General features: G+C 46.7%; 1 protein-coding gene across 1 annotated transcript in view; it reads left to right on the top strand.

Moving 5' to 3' along the window:
* Window positions 1-26,183, top strand: part of LOC144175943 (very long chain fatty acid elongase AAEL008004-like) — a 163,604-nt gene that overhangs the window by 60,642 nt on the left and 76,779 nt on the right. The window contains exon 2 of the mRNA XM_077705014.1: window positions 19,830-20,069. The gene's annotated coding sequence lies outside the window, so the exon portion shown is untranslated. The remainder of the gene's footprint in view (window positions 1-19,829; window positions 20,070-26,183) is intronic.

The following is a 26,183-nucleotide window of genomic DNA, read 5'->3' as shown; positions in this document are numbered from 1 at the left end:
CGGAGCGCGCACACGTTAAATGCGCAAATGAACCTGATGCGTTGCGCTTATCGGCAGCTCGCACGAGCGCATTTTTTGACCTTTCGTGGGAACCGGCCGCCACCGACACCTCTCGTGGCGGGCGTAACCGGAATTTCCGCCGCCACGCAACGCGCGTGGACGGCCGCAAGTCACCGACCTACTTTGGAGTAATCGACGCCCGTGTCGCCTGTTTGTTGCCCGAGGCACTAGACACGTGGCCGGTCGTGTATATAAATGGTAACGACTGCTCAATTAGAGGCGCCTGCGTCTGACACGCAGTCGCTCTCGGGGCCTGTGCCGGGCAACTTCCGCCCAGTGGCGTAGCCAGAGATATACCTATTTCGGCAGGTCTTGAAACGCCAACCGAAAAAAAAAATGATAATAAAAAAGACGGTCCTGGACGCCCGAACAATACGTATTTCTGCATGGATCACTATCGGGGGGTGTTTTGACACCGAAACAACCACCCGGCTACGCCCCTGCTTCCGGAACAGAGAAGGAAACCAAGCAGAAGCCAAGCCACATTTTAGGGAAATGGGACGTCATGGGGATGAATGGTCTTTTATTTAGCGTCTATTCCCGAGAGTGAAAGTGGGCGCGTGCACTGCAAGCAACGCTTTTCCGTGTAAATGGAACCGTGGCGCATTGCAAAAGACATCAGCAGTAAAACAACCCCGAATAAATCGAAGCAAAGCCGCCCTTTCCGAGGTGATTAAGCACGCGAATGCGATGAGCGTTTAATTGGTGGTGGCGGATATATAGGCACGTTGCACGGGACAGAGGCCGTTGTGAGCGCAGCACTTTCCCTACTAAAGTTGTCTATAGCGCACGCTAGGGCATCAGTAAAGGAGTGGCGATTACTCGACCCGTATCACCCACTGCCTGTAGCATGCCGTGCCAACGATATATGAGGTTGACCCAGAGACACGGTGTAAAGAAAGGCGGCCTTGATGAATGAATCGGTTCTTCCCTGTCATTTGTATTATCTGCGATCTTACTGGCGGGCTACAATATCAACAGCTAGCGTATTTTTGTCTGCGCCACTTAAAAGGTGCGTTCGTTCTTCTCGGCCTTGTTATCATGACGTTACCTTAGACGCCTTCTTTGTGTTGGCGCCCGTGCGTGACTCGTGATAATCCCGGCTGCTGATGTCTAGGACAGGGCGGCGAGACTCACCTAATATGAATGGTACAAACCGAGCTTGTGATACGCGTGGCATATTTCCTACAAGAAATGACCCCCCGCACCACCAGGATATAGAAAACGGCGCTGCTGCTTGCGAGGCAAACATCAGCGAAACGTGGATATAAAGGGTGATGGATCTTGTACCACGTATAGAAGTCATGAGAAGTTGGATGACGCCAACTCTTGTTGCGAACGTGCGGTTGTCCCGTCGGGCGTTTCAGCAGCACGCTGTTTGGCGTTGGCACCGCGCATTTGTGCTGACGGAGCGGCGCGAACGATGCCCTGCTTCGCTGCACAGCGATGGCATGCGCGTTGACCTTGCGGGTGATGACGCGGGTGGCTGGGCGCTCCTGTCGCGAGACTGCGGTTGTGTGACAGATTTATTGGACAACTGAATTCATTTCTTCCACCTCCATCCAGCTCTTCCACGGAGGAAAGACAAAGTTAGGAGAGGCTTTCATGTCACGTTTTGTGAAGCCGCTCCCGCGTGGTGCAGTCGTCCTCCAAATTTATTTACCATTTCTCATTGCCGTCTGCTGCTCTTCGCCTTCTCGCCGCAACTTCCGTTAAAGAGCAGCTGATACCGCACACCGGGGAACGCGAACGGCGAAAACTCGCAACGCCGTGAAATTTTGCAAATCAGCCCAGCTCACCTTCTGCGCCCCTAGCACACTTAGGTCTTGGTCGGCGCAGCATAAAAATTGCCGGCGGCACTGAGCCAAAGTGAGTCGCTGTGGGTATAAAAGAAAAGCAACACTGCCCGCGGTCGTCTGAAAAATTACATAATTTTCTGAAAGAGCGAGACAGAGAGGGAGAGAGAGAGAGAGAGATACTCTATTGAAAAGGAGAAGAGGTCGGCCTGACAAACTGGCCTTGCGCCTGGTTCTTCCCGCGGGCGTGAGGGCACTGGGGACAAAAAGAGAAATCGATAAATATGGAAGTTCTGAGAAATTACAGTGAAATGGACGAACTATGTACTATGGCGGTAAGTATGACCTACAACGCTCACTAGTATTCAGGAGAGTATGTCATCAAAACAATGACTATGGGCATATGCGTTAGTATAAAGCTTTATTCATTGGGACGTTCTGCTCCTAATGCGTACTTGATATTTAACATAGGGTACCAGACAGAGGTTGTATAAAGCCGTGAATACTAGTGAGCGTTGTAGGTCACAGTGAGCGCGATAGTGCATGCAGTAAGACCAATGCACGTCACATGCAACGCCGGGGCGCAGAATCAGATTATCACAGCCCACTTTTGAACACATGATTATCGCCAATATTTTTCCAAACCTACAGCCTAGTATCCAGACAGGAGTCACTAAGGAATATAAGCAGGACTTTAACGGCTGTACTTTCCTTCCTGTTGTCAGCCCACGTGCCGAAAATATTTTGTTCGGTCAGAGGGCGAGTCTCCAAGCGTAGTAATGCTGCCTCGAGGTTCTTTCCCTCACTAGTGTATCTTGGGCAAACGCTAGGCAAATGTTGGATGGCCTCTGGACAACTACACAGCTGGCACCAAGGCACCCAATGACGCTGGACGCATATGACCAGCTCACCACTGATGGGGCTATCCTGTTAAAGAGTTGAGAGAAAAGGGCCACACGGTGGTGCTTCGGTGGATACCAAGTCACTGTGGCACCGCAGACTTTCTGCAATGCATTGGGGATGCACGAGCTCGCGCTATGCACCTCTCCACTCAACCCCATTCTTCCCACTACCTCCTCACCCTCCTTTACCTTCAGTCGTTCCCACCCTCCCTCTGCCTACTAATTGTCTGTGAGCACCCCTCCACTCACTCAACCCATTTAGTCATGACTGAGTATTGAGGTTACCAGCGTTTGTTTTAGGCGGACGTAGAAGCGCTTAAGATGATGATTGTTGCCAGGAGGGTGATACGTCGTATTTTTCATAGAACGTCAACTGACGACGTGCATATCAGATCTTGTATTGAGGTAATTTAGCAAACCTAAGGAGACTGAAAACAGTAAAAAAACTATCTCTCCGCCAAGAAACTGGCATGTGCGAGCGTGCGTGTGTGTGTGCATGCATGTAAAGTGAGCGCGAAATAATACCGTTTAGTGTCATTTACGGCTGACTTTTCACAGCTACAAGAAGCCGTAGCACGGCGGCAACATAAGCAAAGGTACTATAATCGCTGAGAAAAACAAACGTTTCTGAGCCGCCGGAACACCCCCGGTTACAATCACAGTTGTTGCAGCTTATTACAGTTTATAACTCTGGGACCCCTTTCTGTATATGTACTTTTACACACTGTATTTTCAATACGAGAATAAACTAAAACTGAAACTGAAGCTCCGCTGGTGTCCAGCTGAAGGCGGACTTTTCGCTTTCGTTTGCGTAAAATACAAATGCATTTGAGGTGGTGCATATGCTTCCACGCCGGTTGGGCAACGCAGTAAAGCGTTGAAAATAGTAATTTCTTCTTGTCAGAGAAAGTCGCATCACTGCCCAGTGATTCAACAGAGCAGCACTGGGCTAACTGGCGCCTAGAGGGATAACATGTAGACACATTTTTGATGTTTTGCTTAACCAGACTAATGCCATCGCTGTAGATGACGTGATTGTAGTGGCTGATTGCAGCACTGTAATGTCGGTTACTGCCTTTGTCTCGTATTTGTGCGCTGAGCATTAACTATGCATGTTCACCAAGTCGCCCAAATCGCCATATTGATTGTAGTGACTTAAAGTGGAGTCATTTCGGGCGCTAATAAGCGTTTGTTTATAATAAATGCGAATAAGCTCAGCCATTTTTTTACTAATAAGCATAATAAATCATAACAGACTATAAATATATAAAAATACCAAGAAAAACAGCATAAATGGATAATGGAAATACGGCATAAAATAGTAATAAGTGCATATCAGTTGATGTTAGGCGTTCGTCCAATTTAAAGATAAAATAAATTCTTCCAATAAATTTGAAGCTCAGAATCATAGTACCTTCTAGTAGCACATGTTTCAGTGGCGACGGCCACATTCTCTGACAGCCGAGTGGGTTGGTCGCGCGTTACCTACGTACAGGAAGGATAAAAAGAAATAGGAACAATTGAGCAGACAGCTTCCGGCGCATGCTGCGCCATCTGGCTGCGAAGTCGGTAAACTGCGCGCATGCGCAGTTCTTCTAGAGAGTTTGAGAGTGTGGTGTACCCTTAGCGTAAATGCTTGATCGGGAAGAAACGCCGGTCATTTATTTTGAGTCGCCTTTCCACGCTCTGTCGCAACTGAGAAGGATCGGAGTGCCCGTTGCCTACAGCATTCGGTAGCCAAGCGCGCAGCAGGCTGATTGCAGCTAGCATGCTGACCTCCAGCCATCATCCTTCTCAGTGGCGACTAAGCGTGAAAGGGCGCCTCATAATAAATGACCGACGTAGCTTCCTGATCAAGCATTAACCCTAAGGGCGCACCAGACCCTCAAACGCTCTGGAAGAACTGCGCATGCGCGCAGTTTACCGATTTTGCAACCAGATGGTGCAGATTGCGTCGGAGCCTGTGCGTTCCGTTGTTCGCCTTTCGTTTAATCTAACCTGCAGGGAAACCCTTATTTTGAAGGGGTCACTGTTTGTTTTATTTTTATCACATGTCTTTTTAAGATATGAAGACTTTATGCATAGCTTGAGCTAGCCGGGCGTTAAGTCTGGCTGAGCACCGAATCGCAATGAATGCCGATTCAGCAGTGGTGGTTTGATAAATTGGCCGCCAAGGGCGCCGGCTAATGTTTCGTTAGGCTAACGCTATTTACAATCGGCCTGGTAAAAGTAGGCATAGTGAAAAAAAAAGAACAAAGTGGCCTCACATAGACTAGACACAGTTCCAGCATATTTCAAGCAATAACGTTCTTTGCATGAGCGAATATGTTTATTTATCTGCCTTTACTAGAAACGAAGAACCGATTACTGGCACAAACAAAACCACGTTAAAACTCATCTAAGGCGCCCTTTAAAGGGACCCCGAAAACAAAATACAACTTAACTTCGTTAAAATGACTGGTTTGTCCCGATAACAATACAGCCGATTTCAAGGCAAATTTCAAATCAATAATCGGGATATTAAAGGGACCCTGCAACACTCTTTGTGCAGTGCAAGTAAACCGGCGCGACGTTTAGATCACACTGCCAGGAATACCTGAGCCAAATGATAGGCCGCCTATCTGCTCCTTTCGTTGCAAATGTCGTCAAAAGACGATAGCCTTTGTGCACATTTGCCAATTAAATGCCCTCCTTTGCTTTCCCGCTCACCTCTCATGCTGTTTCTGTTCCGTCGCGCTCATCCCAAGGTAAACACACTAAAGGTTTTCTCAATGCGATTTGAATTAACCGCGTTCCACTGCTACAGGCGGAGTTCCTCGATGCCAGCGCTGCAGTGCGGCGGAGACGCGCGTGAATCGAGGCGGCCGACTTCAAGGTTTATAGAACCGCCTTGCCGTGCTCCACGTGCGTTCCAAGCAGAACGTGAATCCTAGCTAGTGGAACCTTTCTTTGCTGTTGCGGCGTGATTTCTCATAATGGCGCGGGCAACAGAACAGCAGGCGGCGGTTTTCTGCAGTAGATGTAGGATATCATTTGTTATCGAAAAACCAAGCATACAGGAATTTTTTAGTAAAGATACAGAGATAGAGAGAGAAAGTGCTCTTTATTAGATGAAAGCAGAGAGGTTTGCCGGCATGTTCCCGCCTATATGCTACTCTGCAGGGATCGGGAGAAGGGAGTAAAGGCCCTAAAAGAAGTAGGGCAGAAGAAAGGGGGAAAAGAAGAGTTTAAAAGAAAAAGTGAACACGAAGCTTTGCGTGCTCTGCACGATCTCACAGGTAAAGTTATGAATTGTCTCTGCGACGCCGATTCCGCGTAAATAGTCAAATAAGGCAACCAACACTTTTCTCTGGGTCGATTGAGAGGGCCAGATCTAAGGAGCCCTTTCAAAGATATAGATGCGTTGTTGAGGCACTCAATCTTTTCTGCGAGGTTATTTCTTTCTTGGAGGTATGCCGGACACTCTAGAAGGACGTGCTGTACTGTTTCGGGCAATCCACAGTTATCGCAATAGGGATTTGCAGTCAGACCGAGGCGATGGCGGTAAGAGTTCGTGAGCCCTCCGTTGAGACGCAACCGGTGGTAAACGGTTTCAAGCATACGTGGAATCCGCTGTGGTAGCCTCATTCTGAGTCCAGGGTCTATATGGCGCAGGAAAGGGTGCCGAGTTTCAGGACAAGACCACAGGCGGTTTCGCTCCTCCAAGGCAAACTCCTTCGCTAGCGCTGCGGACTCGTGTTCTGTGAAATAAAGGAACACTGCAAATATCACTCATGCATTGATTTTCTGTCTTATATTTGCGTAATGCCATGTTATAGTTCAACAAAGTTGACAAGTAAGAATATATAAACCTGGCTTAGACGTTTGCATTTGGCTGTGAGTATAGAAGTCTATTGGACAGTAAGTATTTTTTTACTTCGGCCGGGTGGCTGAATCGAGTTACAGACAGACAGACAGACGGACAGATAGACAAACAGACATACCAAAATTTATGGGTTTAAGTAGCCCAAGAAAGACTATCGTATTTATTATTACGCGTGCAAGTGAAGCGGTTAGCGCGCAAATCGCTGTGAAAGACGCGGAAGAACCAACCGCGCTCTCTTGAGTTTTCCTCATTATGCACCCCTGGCAGGGAGTAAACGACGTAATTTCGGCCATGGCTGCCCTATGAGCAGTTGCTGGTCAACTTCGGGGCTTATTTCTCATTTGCTGTAACGATCCGCCGTCGTCGGCGCTGTGTACAAACCACTTCTATGCCTGAACCTGCACGCATAGTTTTGCTATTTCTTTTGTGGTTTGAGTGCGCACGGAGTTTGAGTGACTGACTCAATACTCCCCTTTCAAACGAGACCACTCGACAACAAACGTTTATTGCTTCGAAAATGCCCTACCAGCCTGAGGGCTTGCTTGCGAGCAGCCAGCCATGCCTGCTTTTTGTGGCACCAGACCGAAAATAGACCACTCCACATTGCGGAGAAGTGGGGAGAACTCGCTGGCATGTGATATATACCGAAGGTCGCCGAAGAGAACACCGCGAGCCGCCCCTCTCAGCTTTCGTCGCGCAGCTTTCGTCGCGTTGCAACGCGTTGCGCGGTGTGGGCGGTCGAGCTGAGAGGGAACAATTATGCGAGATTTCTCATCGCGCGTAGTTTCGGTAATAGTGAATGGATTTCCATAATTGTTGAGGGAGGAGATTTCTGGGTAAATATACTTTACCCCAAAATAAATTCCCCTGTAAGGGAAATGTATTTAAGGGCCCCTTTCCAGGGCCCCTTTGACTAAGACGTATGAAGCAGCGTCGACTCCCAAGCACTTTACGGCAACTTCTGTACGGCGTCACAAAATCTCGTTTGTGAGATCGGCGGCCGGCGACCTATGCAACCGCCAACAAACATGACCACGCGATTGTATTTGCGCCTCCAGTTCCGTTTGATTGCGCCACTTCGATGACAGCGAAGCAGTTAACGCACTTATGACTATTTCTAAGTGCTGGCCTGTAACGTCACTCGTGCCTATATGATACATCGCGGTAGAGCGAAATATGAAAGTTGTGCTATATTTCTTGCGTTTCTACGGTTAAAAATTACGTCTTTCGTGGCTGCAATGAACATGGGTGAGTAATCAAAAACTAGTTCTTTCATACTGAACGAAACTGTGTTTTGTCTTCGTGGCTCCTTTATTAAAACTAGAATATACGTCAGGAATGTGAGGTAGGAGGGACGTTTTGAAGGGCGAGTTCAGTATCTCCGCAAAGCACGTCCTAGCGGGAAGGATTCCAAAAATCAATGTCAAATCTATTTGTTCTTAAATTGAGCGGTGAAAGTGGTCGCAGAATACCGGTGATAATTGCTTAAGCTATGGAAGTGACAGTTCAGGTTGAAAAATTGGGCCTATCTCCCCGCGAGGGGGACTCGAGTAAATGCGTCGCATAGGGGGTAGGTGTATTGCGTTAACGTTTAGTGTTTGGGGAGTTGGTGGTAGTGAATGCATTGTATCAGCAGCTTCTTGACGTAGTTTGAATGAGTCAAGGATATAAGGCGCGTTCGTAGCCTCCCATTCTTTGTCGGCTTTGTGGCGCAGTGGGTAGAGCACAGCACCATGTACATTGCGTTCCGCCCGCAGGGTCGAGGGATCGAAACCAGGCGCCGGATTGTATTTTTTTATATAGTGTAGGGGGAGGGGTGCGGACAACGTCTACGGACGTCAACGCGGGTGACATCGTGAGTTACTGAAATGCTCTGCATTTAATTGTTTTTAAAAATCATCCAATGAGCTCGATGTTAGAGGTGCTTGTTCTACTTCGTATAGGCATTGCTTACTCGAGTGGGCACAATTGTGTGGAATGAAAAGCACCTTAAAGAACCTATAACTTTTTCTTCTTAATACATCACACTTTTTGTAGCTTTACCTAATTTCGTGTGGCAGCGAATCAGCCGTCCCTTTTTTCCGGATAAATAAATATATTGGGATTTCTGTCTTGGGCTTTCCATCTATGCTTTTGATGACGCAAGGAGGGCGTCGCAAAACGAGTGGAATAACAAGCTACGATGAACACCGGCGATAGGGATGACGACGACCACGACGTCAGATGGAGGCGATTGCAATTACCACCTCGCTAGCGCAAGTGATTTATCTCCTGCCGATTATTTCCTGACCCCCACTTATACGTCCTTTCGATTATGCCCTAAGGTAACCCTGATTGTGACGGCCCTCGAACGGCCCCTTTACTGCCTTTAATCCACCACTGCTCTAATCGCTTCTCACTACCGTAATTACCCGATTCTAACGCGCCCCTGATTCTAACGTGCACCCGATTTTTTTGGCAAAAAAAAAACGATAAAACTTCCACCTCCGATTGTAACTCACACGGAACGTTGTGAGCGAGAAAAACGAATACGAAAGAAACCGGCGATTTATTTCTCGAAGTAATCTCACTCATCTCACTCCTCGTCGCTCTCCGCTGACCACAACATGTCGTCCTTGGTGCCGTCAAGCGCGTTCGCGATGCCACACTTCTGAACGAACGTTGAACCGTGGTTGATGGGATCGTGGCCCACGCCTCGCATGCCCATCCCGCGAGCTTCTCCCGAGGCGCACGCTTCAGCCAACCGCTCGTCTTGAACGCGTGAGAGCCGCTGCTGCCATTGCTGTTATCAAGCGCCCAACTGGAACGATTTGACGATTTGTGTAAACGCCGATAAAAAAGCCTAGGCGGTTATGCTTCCTGCGTCCGAAAAATCGTTGCTAAAGGCTTTGGCGCCATCTTGAAATGGTGATGGCGATGGGTCAGACGAAATTTCCGATGTTTCGGCTGTTTCAGCTTCGTACCCGATTCTAACGCGCATGCGATTTTTCGTCCCGTTTTTCCGGAAAAAAAGTGCGCGTTAGAATCGGGTAAGTACGGTAATCCCCATTTAGTAGACTTTCTCTGTGTTACGGCGGGGCGGGTACTTCGTCATTCTACGCTTCATTGCTTCCGTACTTTTTTTAAAGACGATAGCCTTTCTTGGGCTACTTAAACCCAGAAATTTTGGTCTGTCTGTATGTCTGACTGTCTGTCTGTCTGTCCGTCTGTCTGTCTGTAACTCGATTCAGCCACCCGGCCAAAGTAAACTTCTTACTGCGCAATAGTCTTATATACTCATAGCCAAATGTAAACGTCTAAGCCTGGTTTATATGTTCATACTTGTCGACATTGTTGAACAAGAACAAGACCTTACGCAAATATAAGACAGGAAATGAGTACACAAGGGATATTTACAGTGTTCCTTTATTAAAAAATTATGGATGCTTGGTTTTTCGATAAAAAATGATATTATACATCTACTGAAGAAAACCGCCGCCTCCTGGCGGCATATGAAAAATCACGCGGCCAGAGCAACGAAAGGTTCCACTAGCTAGGTTCCACGTTCTGCTTGGAACGCACGTGGAGCACTGCCACGCGGTTCTATGAACCTTGTAGTCGGCCGCCTCCATTCAAGCGCGTCTCCGCCGTACTGCAGCGCTGGCATCGAGGAACCCGGCCTGTAGCAGTGGAACGAGGTAAATTCAAATCGCCTTGCGGAAACCTTTAGTGTGTTTACCTTGGGATGAGCGCGACGGTACAGAAACAGCATGAAAGGTGAGCGGGAAAGCAAAGGGGGGCATTTTCTTGGCAAATGTCCACAAAGACTATCGTCTTTTGACGACATTTGCAACGAAAGGAGCAGATACGCGGCCAATTTTTAATGGCATAAACTCATCCAGCAGCAACGCAGTCCCTTTAGTGCTTTTCTAAGAGGTTTATTTGCTGATGCCTCTATTTCGCGACTTCTTTATTCCCACCCTCTCCGCCCACCTGACCGACTTCGCTTACTTCACAATTATTTGGGTGGCTTCTGATATTCTCTTTTCCCCCGTAATTACGCACTGCGTGAGGCTATAAAGCTGGCTCTAAAGCTGCGGCGATGACAATTCCGCAAGTAATCAAAATGGTTTCACGTGAGCCCTTCAGGAGTACTGAGACAAATTTTGATTCCTGTAAACTTTCAAGGATCTGTCCACGAAGATGCCACGACGCATTCAGTAGATTATTGGCGTCCAACTTCACGGGGAACCGTTCATGCCTTTCAAGGAGCATGCCTTTCAAGGTGCCATATCGCTCCTTCACAGTCAAGCACTATTCAGCTTCTGGCTGGAAAGCTGCGGTAAAAATTAAAGACGCTTGCACAGTAACTAACGACGCTTTGAATGAGGCAGTGAGAGTTAAACTCTGCTGCCTCCTGTTTCAGTTCAGGGCTTTCAGTGCAGCGACTGGTTACAAAAAGTTAACTACAGAATGAACGAATAAAGCTCGCACAGCATGTCGATGCGGTTGCATTTAAGTCGCCCAGTCCACAGTGCCGTATAAAAAAGCGGCTGGTACGCGCCGGCTGTTGTTAGTACTCAGAGCTGTTCTGTATGTTTTTGGGCTCTTTGCTCTTTGACGCGCGCCGAAGTTTCGAATGGCTGTGTCTTCGATATTTAGGCGCACGTTAGAGATCTGCATGATGTCAAAATTATTCCCGAGCCCTCCACTGCGGCGCGGCTCTCGCCTGTGTAGCGTCGGTGCGTTAAACCTGATAATCAAGCAATCAATAAAACGTCCGCTCCAAGAGAGCGTTCGTGTTGTGTTCTGCACCTGCCTGTGCAGTTTGCGCTCTGATATTATCAAAATACCGATTATTCGCCTCGCAACGTTCGATGTCGTTCTGCCCCCCTTCATCGCCATGCGTTGACGTCCTCTAGGTCAAACCCTTTCGCATCTACACCTGATCTGGCAAGAGTAGTGCGCAACTTCTGTGTTATCGATCGTCCATAAGACATACAGATTTCCACCGATAGCGTCGTCGCGAGACAAGACGCCATTACGTTCGAAGATTTCGTAAGTGAGCTGCGTCGCCCATTCGTTTTGTGACCATTCCTAAAGGGCATCGATGAATTGTAAGCCTAGGTTACAGTTCAATCCGGTCTCGAACGCTCCGTGCGCTGAATGCGAGCGACGGAGCGTGCTTTTCTTCTATGCTTCCTTCATGACACTCGTTCCAAGAAAGCAACAGCAATGCAATATAAGTTACCGCGAATTCATTTTAAACACTTTATAGTGCCCATATTCTATGCCGATGAATCGCACGTTACAAGAAAGAATCGCCTGATGACGACCTCGCCTTAACCCGCTGCCCATCACAACGATGACGACATACAGATACGCGACGCACAGCGGGAGGTGCACAGATAAGTGAGAACAACAAGGCTGACGCACATGGCTCTATTTGAAGGGCAAACAAAACTTTTGGATAATACTGATTGGAATATTCTATGGCCGATAATTTGTTTCAAGCAAGAACGCAATAAATTCCAACTGATCTTCCTCGAGCATACTCTCGCTAGTGCATAGAGTTTCATACTACGATATACTAAAGGGAAATCTAGCGCTGCAATCGCAAGCCGCCGTGGGTGGCGCCATTACAGCTAGCGACGTTCCTCGCCTACTTGGCTTAGCTATCAATATGGCTTCTTTTTTGTCTCTAAAACAGAAAGGTAACACTTTTGTCTTCTGCATCGTGCACAAAGCTTCTAAATAATTACTGACAGGTAAATCTTTCTGGAAGTTCAATTTTATAAGAACGAAACAAATTGAAATAATCTTTTAGAGTAATATTGTCGCAGCCAGAGGCAACTTTTCAGCCTGTTCAGGAGCCATGTCAAGGATAAGTGGAACGTGCCTGGCCTCTACATGACGGAACGCTCGCGGAAGCGCAGTTCCCTTGGACAGTGGCGCCAGATTTTGTCCCCCGCTCGACTGAATAATAGAGGAAGCTTTTATGGGGAAGAATTTTAATAGCTCCGGCTGTCGGCGTCTCCTGTCTTCGTCGGCGGCTCATGTAGTCACGGTACTAAAGCATCAGGACACCGGTTTTCCAATGGGATTTCAGATCACGAAATAGTACAGTTTAAAAGTCATATGTTGCCTTCGACTTCACGGGCAATCACTAAGCCATAAAGAGATTTCAACAGTGCTGATAATGAAAGTATTTTGGACTTCCTCGAACTAGATTTCGACACCTTTAAGAGCAAATACAATGACGGGTACCGCGACGTAAACGGATTATGGTTGCACTTCAAGACGGCCGTGCATACTTGTGTTAATAAATATGTCCCACAAAAACAAAGAAAGATTAACCGCCAAAGCCCGCGGATTATGCGTGACATAATTAACTTAAAACGTCGGGTTAAGCGTCTTTCCCGAGCGCCCAAAACGCCTAACGTGTTGCCTTCCCTACGGGCCGACCTACGGAAAAAAATTAAAGAATCAAAGTATCACTTTTTTAATGTTAAGATGCACGGCTTTCTTGCCACCAACCCTAAGAAATTCTGGACTCATATCACCAAAAAGAAAGACCCAGTAGGCAAAATTAAAATAAATGACAGGGTATCCGATGCCTGCACGATAGCAAGGGCTTTTAATGCCTTTGTTTCGTCTGTATTTGCACGTGCAACCCAGTGCTGCACTCATTTCAATATTACTGGCTTTGACATTCCCGATATAACTATTACCGAGCCGGGAATACTTTCGGCTTTGCTTAACCTTGACCCTAAAAAGTCCGCAGGTCCCGACAAAATACCAAATGCATTCCTCTACCGGTATGCTGAGTGGTGCTCGAAATACCTTTACATTATATTTAACGAAAGTTTACTAAGCGGTGTGGTTCCAGACGAGTGGAAAACTGCAAAAGTTACTCCTGTGCATAAATCCGGCGATAAATTCTCCGTGAAAAACTACCGCCCCATATCCCTTTTGTGTACAGCCGGTAAAGTTTTGGAGCACTTTATATTTAAACACCTAGTAACGTATCTTGAGAGCAACGTGTTTTTTACGAGCAATCAGCACGGTTTTCGAAGTGGATTTTCTACGGTTACGCAACTAATACACACGACTAACGACATCTCAACAGTTTTAGATAAGGGGAGGGGGCACATTGACGCTATATTCTTGGATTTCGAAAAAGCTTTCGATCGAGTACCCCACAGCAACCTAATGTTGAAAATTCGAAACTTGGTCAAAAATGAGAAAATAACTCAGTGGTTGGACTCCCACTTATCAAGCCGGTATCAGTACGTTCAAATAGGTGAGTGTAGCTCTCACTTGTCATCAGTTGTTTCTGGAGCCCCACAGGGCTCCGTTTTAGGTCCATTGCTTTTCATTATCTATTTAAACGATTTACAGTTCGACTGTCCGGTGTGTTTCCGTTTCTTTGCCGATGGCTGCGTTGTATATCTCCCTATTGAATCGGCAAATGACCAGAAAGTTCTCAACAAATACTTAACAGCTGTTAGTAATTGGTGTGCCGATTGGAACATGAGCCTCAATACAACAAAGGGCCGCCAAATGACAATAACGCGCAAAAAGTGCCCGCTTCAATATGCATAAAAAATTGACAATGTTGAATTAGAGGTTGTTAGCGAGTTCAAATATTTGGGTGTAACCATGACATCAAACTTCACCTGGAACAAACACATACAAAACATTACATCATCAGCTCTGCGCCGACTTTGGCTACTAAGACACCGACTTCACCACTGTACAAGCAGAACGAAGACCGTTGCGTATACTTAGGGTTGTTCGTTTTCGGGTAAAACCCGATTTTACCCGATTCTTGCACCCCGAACAAGTTTCAGGAGAATCGGGTTAAACCCGATTTCTCCCCGAATAAACCTCCCTGTAGCGATCTGCACAATCGTGAGTTGACGGTCTGCCGTTCTCTCCTGGCGCCCCGCTCACAAACAAACGGGTGCATTTCACCCTGCTGCTTGGAGAGTAGCGCTGCAGTTTTTATCCACGCTTTCTAGACAGGTCGCCGTGAGGGCGTACATGCACCCCCCCCCCCCCTAAAAAAATGCTTGCAGAAGAAAGTGGGAAACACGTTTGAGGCCGGCCACGCTTCGAGTACATTGTGAACAAATTTAGGGTGAAAGAAAAGCAAAGAAATCTGCCCCTTTGCCCACTGCAGATTAGTCTCGGGTATGTGCACCTGCTTCCAAGAATTTCACGCGGAAGGGATGGGTGACCAGTCGGTGGGGGAGAGATTGAGCGACGAAGACGTTTTGTGTACAGGTTTTTATTAGCAGCGTGGGTTCCAACCCGCATTATTATCGCTATTCTTCAGCCAGCCTCCGTCACGGTGACTTAGACGCGCTCGTCGGTCGGCCCTGCTGAGAGCCGTGCGTGGTGTCCTTCCTCCCCCGCGCATCACGCAGCTGGTGATATCTCCTTTCGAATGGCCACAAAAGCAGGGAAAGAAGCCACTGCACTCAAAATCTTGTTTTGACAGGAGCAGCAAAATTCTGGAAATTGTGGTATTGCTCTTTTTCGAAGAACTTCTAAAAAGGGTCACGTTTTTTAGTGGGTGGGGATAAAGACGAACGAGAAGAGAATGTGAACAAAACGCGATCCAAGGTTGGTCTCTTAGGTTTTCTTCCAGTTTTTCTGTGACGAAGTGAATCAGGCTTCTGATTGGTGCGAACTCTAACCAACGAGACGCATATCGCCATCCTCACTTAGCATTACCAGGCGCGTCTTGTGAGCGCAAAGCCACCGTCGCGGACATAAGGCGGCACCGGAAACTTCAGCGTGGAGATGGGAAGAAAACGAAAGACACTGGATGACTGGTGTAAAGAACATGATCTCCAGATCGCAACGAAAGACAGTGAAGGCACCCGCACGTTAGTGTGCAAATATTGCAACACCGAGATGGTCACCGATCCAGCGAAGAAGCCCTACGACCGAATTCGTGAGCATCTAATGTCATCTCGTCATAAGAAGTTCAAGACGGCTTCCAAGGAAGCTGAGACTGCGGGAACGTCTCAGCAGACGCTTTTTGATATGTCCTGTAGACAGCGTGCGAAAGAAACTGAAGCGGACGGCGTTATCCATGACTTTGTTCGTGCCCTAGCGTACAGAGGAATAAGCATGCACCAGGCGGACGGACCGCTGGGAGACTTCGCACGCAAATACTGCAAGGCCGCGAAGACCATGCCAACAGGACAAAGACTTCGGCTGAAATACCTGAAAGAAGCTTTTGACAAGGACATGGAGAAAATCCGCGATGATATGCGAGATGTGAAAGTGAGCGTCATCGTCGATGAATCCCCAGACATCACTGGTGTGCCTACCATCAACACTCTCCTGTGCTACTACAGCCAGAAAAACGTGAAGAAGCACGTTGTTCTGGTCGACGTCGACAGGGTAAATGCATCGAACAGTTACACGGTGGCCAGCGCAGTTAGCAAGGCGCTCCTGACGGTTGGCAAGACGTGGAAAGACGTTGTGGCAGTAGCCACAGACTCAGCGGAGTACATGCGAAAGATGGTTCGAGAAATCTGTCAGGCTGAAGAGATCCAAATCTTGCATGTGAAAGATATAGCACACCTTATTCATGTGAGTGTTGACCATGCCATTTCTTTACCATGCATGTCTGATGTTCGATCCGTAGTGATCAAGTTTGGAGCGTTATTTAAGCACGCTAACAAGCTTTACCAAAAGTACACTGAAATTTGTTCTTCTAATGGCCTCTTTGGACCTGACATTAAGAAGCCACCTTCTGTTGTCCCGAATCGATGGCAAAGCTTCTACAAGGCACTTGTGGTAGTCGTAGAAATGTGGAGCTCGTTAACAGAACTTGCTGAAAGCTCGCATGATAGCAGCAAAGCAGAAGCTATTCGAGGGATACTTTCTGAAAAAGAAGTTGTTTATGCGAAGGCAATCTTGATGAGAGATGCACTCGGCCCACTTTTGGAAGCCCAGAAAACGCTTGAAAGTGGGAAGCTTTTGATGCCCAGCTTTGATCACCTGGTAAACGTGAAGCTGCAGCAGATTGTCGGGGAGCTTTCGGCGATGATCGGTAAAAGCGATCAGGCCAAAGCTGTTTTGTCTATGTTACCCAAGCGCAGCGCTAATTTAGTAAAAACATGTTCTGAAGAGTTCTGCACGAAACTCGCCACAAAATGGCGCTGCACTCTTGGACGGAACGTCTCAGAAAAAGAGGAAAACCAGCTAACTTTGTGGAAGTTGGGAGCCGTCCTTGATCCGTTTCAGAAGCGTCTGCTGGGGCAGTCATTTGAGGACTACCGACCTCTGTTCATGTCCGTAACCGACAATGTAGATTCCCTTAATGACGAGTTCAACCAGTATTTGCTGGAAGCGAGCCCCACAAACCCAGCTGTCGAACTAATCGAGTATTGGCATGACTCTACTTCTCGCTACCCAAGGCTTGCAAAAGCTGCACTGACATTGTTGTGCCTAGCTAATGGTAGCTGGTATGTGGAGAGAACTTTCTCCCAGCTGAGATATGTTCAACGACCGGACAGATCTCGAATGGAGACTGACATGTTGCGCATGCAGATGATAATGTATGTCAACAAGGACGTGTAAAAAATCGATGACCAGATTTTCGAGAATAAAATGTATAATTTCTAAGAGTGAATGTTTACTGATTCATTCATTTTGAAACACCACTGATTCATTTTCAAACAAACACAAAATTTCGGGTAGTATACTGTATTTGCTATAATACTCTGGTGTCTGTCCCAATTACCAGCTTGAAACACCAAATTTAACGTGTTATACTTAAAAAGCCGTGATACGTTTTGATAAGCTCAGTGTAAGTTCTGATAAGTACAACCGTATATTTAACCCGAAAAAACCCGAAGTAAGGAATGGTTTCGCAAAAAACCCGATTTTTCCCCGAATATCAGTTTGAAAAATACCGCCCGATTTTTACCCCCCGAATTTGAAAAAATATAAAACCCGAAAACGAACAACCCTACGTATACTACGCTGGTCCGCCCCTTGCTCGAATATGCAGACGTTGTTTGGGACCCACACACAAAGACGGATTCAGCGATGCTCGAACGGGTACAAAAAGCGTTACGATTTATTCACAACGCATACAGCAGGCGAGTATCCGTGACAGAACTGCGCAGGCGTTCTGACCTACCAACACTAGAGTCCCGCCGCAAGTTACATCGACTTAAATTATTACACAGCATAGTCAACGGTTATTCAAAGCTTGACTTCAATACCTACCGGAAATTCAACATGTCACGCACCACCCGGAACAAGCACAACAAAACAATCCTAATGCCTTTCACGAGAAAAAACGCTCACCGTCTATCCTTTTTCCCGAGAACGATAGCAGAATGGAACACTTTGCCACGCGACGTTACTAACTTAACTAATCAAAATGTTTTTTCAACGGCTGTTCAAAATTGTGTATGATTGAACAGCTAGCCTTGTTCCCCTTCTGTTCTGTTGAACTAATGTATTACACGTGTTAGCTTGCAACCATGCCACTAACGCAGTTTTGCGCAGTGTTTTCCGGTCTTTACATGGCAACATCACATTTTTTTTTCGCACTTCCTGGGCAATGCGCTTAGTGTACTTTGTTGTGTTTTGCATTAGAATAGCATTGCCGGTTTTATTGTATACTCATGTAGGCATTTCATTCGTAACGAGAATTACTGCTGCTTTACGAATTGTGGGCCGGGTACTGATTGCGTGCACTTGTGTGTCGTAACACTCTGTAAGCTTACTGAATTATTGCTTCCCTGTGAACCGCGGGACGTGTTACTGGTCGCGTGTAAACTCTGTGTTCGTACTCTGCACTGTACTACTCCTGCTCTGGCTGCCAAAGGGCGGCTGGCAGTATTGAATAAATAAAAAAAAATAAAAAAAAAACACTTGGTGCTTTAGAGACACGAGGCCTTTGCAGCAAAGCTGTATACCTCTTCCTCCCAACGGTTTCATCTCCGTTGACAAAAACGCCACGGCGCCAAGAATACTCTTACACACTGCATGCTCCGCTCCTCCCCAGGTTTCACGTTAAAGCAGGTGGTTCGGGATTTTTCTTTTTTTCGCCTTGCGAACCATTCCTTCCATTCAATAAAACTGTTTAAAGTAAGTTGCGATCGTGAGCTCGTATTAATTGTTTTAACCAGCGTAATAAACTGCTGGAATAACTTCGGTATAATGTACTTTACGGAGTAACCTGATGAGGTGAATGTGGGCGGAGCTCCTCCGTGTTCCTAATTAAGCTTTCAGCGTACGAAAACGTGGGCTCTACCAAAGTCCCCACGAACATTTAGTTACATTTTCATGCCCCCCTGTAGCAATGTTTAAACACGACGGCTTAAAGAAGATCCACCAATCCTTATAGATTTGTAACATAAACTACAGAGCGGGAAAATGGTGCGCATCACCGGCATCTCTGCAATAATTCAGCAGATCTTTCGGCTTTTGTTTTCAATGTACAGTTTATAAATAGGCAACAAGCTGAAATTTATCCGAATGGCGCCCCAAGAGCGCAGCCCAAACTAGCAGCCTGCGCTGAACGAGCTGGGAGGATCTGTGTGGCGTTGAAGCGAGACAGCACGGCGTTCACTGAGTTTTGCTGCTTGTTACTGTGAACGCGTGTGTATACAATTTACACGCAGTTTGCTGTTAATTTGACACCGTGGTGCGTCAATTGTTACAAGCTGAAGTTGGTGCCTTCTTGTGCAGATTATTTCAGCACAATTTACCAGACGCACATTTTCTGTGTATCAACCTCGCCGTTCTTTTTTCTTTCGTAATTATGTCTAAGCTGGCCCCGCCAATACCTCATTGTCATCCACGATTAAATACCTCAGAAATCGTAGTGAGGATCAGTTCCCGTTTTCACGTGGAGTGTTTTCTCCCTGTTCTACGGTTATACTCGCGCGGAACCGGCAGGAGCCTATGCATCTTCACGAGTTGTTATTGTACGAACGCTCTTCCCCGAGTGGTGAATTTGTAACCGTGTCATTTTAATCCAACGTGTTTCCCCACTTAAATGCTCCATTTAAATCCAAGCTACTGTAACAGGAACACAGGAAATCCCTACCCAAACCGAACAGAAAAGTCCTTAGGACGTTAGCTCGTTGAGACGGTAGTTATGTACGCTGCAGTGTTGTTCTGACGATGTCGACTGCAGCAACAGGCGCACTTTGTCTAATCTCCCCGTGTTGTTTAACGCAGGTGCGGGATATCATCGCAGCGTCTCGAAACTGTCTGACTTCGTGCTGACAGTTGCCACACAGACCACTCAACCGAAGAAATTAGTTCCTATATAGGCGTGGCATACCAGTTCGTCTTATAGGACTTTTGCTACCTCGAACATCGCTACAGAGCACCTGACTGAGCTGCAGACCTCCTTGCAAGGGAAGGATTGGGGCAGCACCAACGTCGTGCCGAATACACCCAAGTCCATCAAAGAAGGTGGGTCGTTTTCATACCTACTGCTATTGCACTTACTTTTCAGCGTCGCCTTCGATTTTCCTGTCGTTTTTTACTCTTTCCCACCACATTTCTTGTTAGATCGGTGGAATCTTACAGTTTCTTCTGCTGTTCTGGCTGTGAAAGAGAACAACCTGAGCTGCCATTGTGGCCTTAAACTTGCCGGAATAAAAAAAAAAGATAGTCTAAAACCAGATTTTTTACTGTTTAAAGCTATATTGATATCAACTGTAATATCGAAACACTTTTATTTTGTTCTAAAATACTGCTGCAGCGTCAACTGATCATTCGGGTTACCAGCTTTACAGTTCTGGAAAACCCGTTGTCACAATGACCACGGTGTAAAAAGAAACAACATCAAGCATGGTCGTTGATAATTAATGTTGTTCGTCAGTGTCAGCGTAAGCTTCTGGATGATCTTGAACTTTCTCTAAGTAAAAACAGAACACGGGTGCAAAATAGATGACGATGGACCTTAAAAAGATTTATTATGGAACACATTGTAATGGAGCAACGTAATAAAAGAGTCGGGGGGAACCATACAAAAGGGTAAAAAACCGGTAAAGAAGCACGAAAAGTACCATAAAAACGCCACGCATGGTTTATAGGCTAAACGTTATCTGTCTCATGGCTATCTGCAGAATGCCAGAAGCAACGGGTCATAGGATATGACATATAAACCCCCAGTTGATGATCAGTTAGAAACTGTACGATATATAAGTGAATTGAATAAACACTATAAAAACAAAGTAACCCGTACCAGTGACAGCCGTGGCGCAGCAAGAAATATTCTCCGCCGGTGGAAAAAATAAAAGACAGAGATCCAGCGAGCAAACAATATCTTAGTCATTTTTTCTTTAGTAAAACCCAATGTTTAGTTGTTTAGTTCACGCTGACATCTTCATAAAAATACGTGTTGCAGAGCACTTGGAGCAAAATTTTTTTGTACAAACCGATACCTTTATTTCCCTTTTTGCATTTTATCATATCGATGCGTTGTCCACATAGCAACGGCGAAAAACGCCTCCAACTCATACCTGTTTTCGGGGCTCGGTTGCATACAAACACGTGTATGTTGAGAAAATCGCAGACGGTGTTAGGGAGTTTCGCCATAGTCCCTCCATGACTTGCTTACAGTTACGTGTGCGCGTTTATGCCCTATACTTGCAACCATGGCTTAAAATTACCTCAGTTGTTGACCCCGTTGTTCGGTGCTTTTGTAAAACCTACGTGGCCAGTGTACCTCTACAGCGCTTATGAACCGCCGCTTTGAAGGCATGCATTTGGATGTATCAATAGAATTCTGGGTTGGGCTAGTTGGTGCATTTCGGCTTCTGTAAAAGAGCGCTTAGGAGAGCCTTCGCTCTGGATGCCAGGAGCTGCTGGACGTTCAGATGGTCGCTTGTCATCAGGTTCTACCACAGCTCAGGGGTGGGAAGAGGGGATCGGAGAGGTGGAAGTTTGGGATTGCACACACACTGTATTATAATATGAGCTAGAGTTCCGGGTTGTGAACAAAACTGGCATACAGCAGGGTATTGAGTTGGAAACATACGATGCAGGAAAAACGACGACAAACAGCGCATGTGCGTAATCCTTCTTCCCTATTGTGTCATGCTTTTAGCTCACTTTTATTAAAGCTGATATGCATGCATACTTGAACAAGCTTTCTCGCTGAAGTTAAAAACGCACAAAGGGAGCGGTATCGACAGGGCTGACTGCGGGGGAGCGGATGCTTGGAGAACTTCAGACTTCATGACTTCAGAGAATGGTGTCAATGTCTGAGTGACTAGAGTGGAATTCTGTGTCTTGTGCAATCAACCTTTCTACGGCTGTGCTGTGGACGATGTCCCGGCATGTAGAAAAAATGGCAGGGTTTTCCGCGCACCGCACACGATTAATGCAATACGTTATCACCGCTGACGTCAAACGCTGGGAAAACGGCCGTCCGCGTGACAGCACAACACGAAAACAAAAACTAAGAAACAAAAATTTATAGGCAATCATCTCAAGGGGACTACGTCGAACAGCGGTAGTTGTTGAACTATGGCTATCTATAGTTGCGATGATTATCTGAGGAGGAAATTGCCCGAAGAGTGTCCGAAACTGCCAGTTTAAAAGAACCATAAAAATAAATAACAACATCGGTCATTTTGAAGACAATCAGACTCTTGCTATTCACTCAGCGGTATTACAGCCACGAAAGGCGTTTTTTAGCAAAAAAAAACACACACACATAGACAGTGTTAGAAGCATTGATTTTTCGAGATAGAGTGACGTGTTTGGGCAGGAAGGACGTAAAGCATGACATTTCTATTGCGGTCAAAAGGGACCAGATCGCCCAGAGATGTTTCTTGGCGGCGGCTTAGGTCGATGGCCGCCAGTCGCGTAAACAAAACAGTGACGTCATAGAGAAATAGCCGGAAAGTGACCGGGACGTAGCCACTGCTTCATATGTTTTGCTTAACATATCCATTATTTCTTCGAACTGCGCCATTCAATTGGTGTCATTGTTATAGAGACAAAGGGAGTTTTTTTAATCAACCCAAATTCTATTTTCTGTTCGCGTTCCCTTAAGGCAGCCAACAATTGCGGATATGTGACGTGAACACATAAGGTAAACCTCTCGTAGCAGCCTTATTGAGCTTGTGATTTTTTCTCCACTGCGCGTGAGTATCTCACCCGCATGATCCAGGAGAAGCAGAGGCGTGCCTGTTTGACACTGCATGTTCCGCGGTGCTGTTTCCAGTTACTACAAAGGCACGGTTGAGTTTTCCTCCGCCTCATGCGTCCTAATCAAGACAGCACGATGGCGCACACGCAATTTAAATATGCAGTCACCTGCGTGCCAGACATGAGTAGCCCGCCGCGAATAAAAAATTCGTCTTTGAAAAGACAAATCGACTCAAAACAGATCGATTGGTTGTAGGGCTTAACGCACCGAAGCAACGCGGGCGATGAGGCGCACCGTAGTGGAGGGCTCCGAATGAATTTTGACTACTTCGGGATCTTTAACACGCGCCGAAATCTCGAACACGCGGGCATTTTTGCTTTTCGCCTGCATCAGAAAAGCAGCCGCCGCGGCCGGCAATCTAACCCGCGTCCTCGGGATCAGCAGCTCAAACGACACGACACAGCAGACGTTTACACCGTGAAGGGGGAAATAGGTGACCCCTAAAAAGCGTAAAGGCTCCCAGGTACGTCGTCTGCTCCCGCGACTTCCGGTTCGGGAGCTCACCTGGCCTCGCGTACGCCGGCGGCTTTCAGGCGCGTGTTGTTTATTTGCCACAGGGTGCTTACCTGTCAAATAAACCCCTAGTAAGGCCAATCGTTGTTATTTATGGAATTGCCGATGCATAAGCCTTTTATCAATGGTGGAAACAGATAAACAACAAGCGCGCACGCGCGTGAAAGCCGACGGCGGGTACGGCGGGCCGTATAAGGGTGTTACCCCTTATGTAACACCCCCCTGTGGGGTCTTTAAGAAAATAAAGTGAGGAGAGCTCCCGAACAGAAAGTGGCGACACTCCGTGGGAGAAAACAATGTACCCATGAGCCTTTGTGCTTTTTACCGGTCACCTATTGTTTAACTTGAAGTAAACTTTGCGTCTTCGTCCTACAACGAATGTTTACAGCACTTCTTAGACTTGATATGTAGCAATGAAGGTTCTTTGGCTATTCAGGAGCATTTAAACAAAACTGATTCTTCCAAAACAATGTACAGATGGGAATAATTGTTCAAACCCCAGGCAAAAGGAGGATTTTTTCTACCCCCTATGAAATTATTACCGACTACACAACTGTCTCCTTTGTCCGACAGCCTTCTCGTCTGGTTGGTTGTCGGAAATTCCTTCCCCCCTCTGGCTGAGCCTTGTCTAGTGGAACGGCGCAGCCAACAGCTTGCCACAGATCGAAGTATACTCGAGCCCACCACATCAGGAAGGGGTGCTCTTCCTCGCTCAGATCTTTATAATACGAGACAGTTTGAGAGAAGCGCGGAACCGCCCCGGAAGGCGTCCCAGGTGTGCGGGAAGAGCTGCCCGTCACCGAACTTCAGGAAAGAGACGGCGAACCCGAAATTACCGTGGGCGCCCCAACGCGCCCCTCGCGCGCTCCGGTGAGGTCAGCGACGTGCCGTTGCTTCTTTTAAACGGGCCCCCGCTGAATACTCGGCGGGAGGTTGCACCACTCGAACAAGCGCCTTCGCAACCGATGTGTAATGTTTTATTTGTTTTTTTTGTCTCTTCACCCTACCCGGCAGTAAAGTTGTGATAAATCACTGTGGGTGAATGGACACACTTACCGACCGTTTTTTCGGACTCCGAAAATTTGGACTTTCTGGATATTCGGGACTTTCCCGATGAACCGCCAGTTGTGTCATAGGGGTAATGTTTATGAACAACGGATATATCGGACAAAATAGAGCCACAAGTTTGATTTTCCGCACAAAATTTTTAGCGACCAAGCTACGGTGCGACTCCAGGACGACGCCATGGATTTTGAATCCTAAGCCACTTGTCAAGCTTCGGATTGGATAAGGATAGGCTTTACACCCGTGGGGTAACAAATTTTAATCTTGGAGGCCACAATTCTGCATTACCCTGCGGCGGAAGCGATCTCGAAGCCGGAAACGGTTCATAAGTGGCCAGTTTTTTTAGTTTTAACTTTTTTTAGGCACCAGGTGGCACTGACTCATAAGCAACATCGCCATCAGTTTTGTCCTGTGTCGCGCGTCGTACACGTTTTTCTTTGTTCGTTAACTATTGTGGTGTCGTTTACGGGGTTCACCCCATCGTGTTCACACTCTGCATACCATCACAAGGATTGTGTCCAGTCCAGTTTAATTGAAACGAAGTTCGCTTTTGCGACTTGCGAATTTTTCGGACTATTTTTCGGTCTATTTTTCGTTCCCCTACAGGTCCCAAATCGGTCGGCTACTGCAAGCGGAAAAAGATTTACTGATCTGAAGGTATTTCATTGATTGTGGGGTTTAACGCGCCGACGCAACGCAGGCGATGAGGCGCGCCGCAGTGGAGGGCTCCGGATTAATTTTGACCACTTCGGGATCTTTCTCGTGCGCCTAAATCTCGTACACACGGGCGTTTTTGCTTTTCGCCTCCATCAGAAAAGCGGCCGCCGCGGCCGGTAATCGAACCCGCAACCTCGTGCTCAGCAGCGCAACGCCTTAGCCACTGAGCTGAAGGTATTTCAGCAGACTACACAAGCTGAAAGCACCGCTCTACACATCTTGACATGCCAACAATAGGTGAAAAGTCGAACATAACATTGGGTTTTCCCTTCTAAATTCTTACGTGAATTCCCTTTAAAATTACGAAAAATCTCAAGAAGGTTGAATGCAATACCTCAACTTTTTATTATTTGTCCTTCAAATCTGACACCTACAACAATATCCTTTTTATTGCTCATCATGTTACGTCCGCTGTGCCGATTGAACGAATGAGGAATGCACGTTTTCAGCAATACCTGCTTCATGGTGTCATGATAGAAGCTTCCGCCGATGTTCCCAAACGCAAAACGTATGCGAGCATGATGAATTGGCAATAAGGAATGGCGGGACTGCGCACTTGTCTGCACATTGCGGGAACTGTAAGGATTGTGTTGCACGGCCAAGTGAAATCAAGACTTTGGGCTGAAGCCACAATGTAAAAGCGCGTGAAATACTGGAAGCTTTTTATATCAAGAAATATAGTAATGACTGTGTCAGTGGAACTTCCGTTGCTCTCTTTTCCTCTGAGGTAGAATTTTTATCTAGTTTGACTTAGTGTACAGACTGGTGGTATATATGTATTCGATGTGATGATTGTTTGGGAGTTGTGTATTGAATGGTTCACGCTGCGCACGCTCGTTTTTTTTCGTGTGCTATATATGCGAAGATGTAGCTTGGAAATAAATTAATTGAAATATAGCGCCCGTAGTGTTCGTTTTTCTGCCGTGTGTCTTGTTTCTTGAAGCGCTAACCTCCGTTATGATGACCTTGAACCAACTAGCTCAGCAGCAAATTTTATTAAGCAAGATGGGGGGCTCTCTTCGTGCACGGCAGGTTAGGCAAAAAGAGCTATGTGAACGTTTACGTGC

Source organism: Haemaphysalis longicornis, unplaced genomic scaffold (genome assembly GCF_048455015.1).
Source record: "Haemaphysalis longicornis isolate Haplotype H1 unplaced genomic scaffold, Haemaphysalis longicornis Haplotype H1 scaffold_3, whole genome shotgun sequence".
NCBI classification, from domain to species: domain Eukaryota; kingdom Metazoa; phylum Arthropoda; class Arachnida; order Ixodida; family Ixodidae; genus Haemaphysalis; species Haemaphysalis longicornis.
Note: the sequence above shows the minus strand (reverse complement) of the source record. Positions and strands in the feature narration are given on the sequence as shown.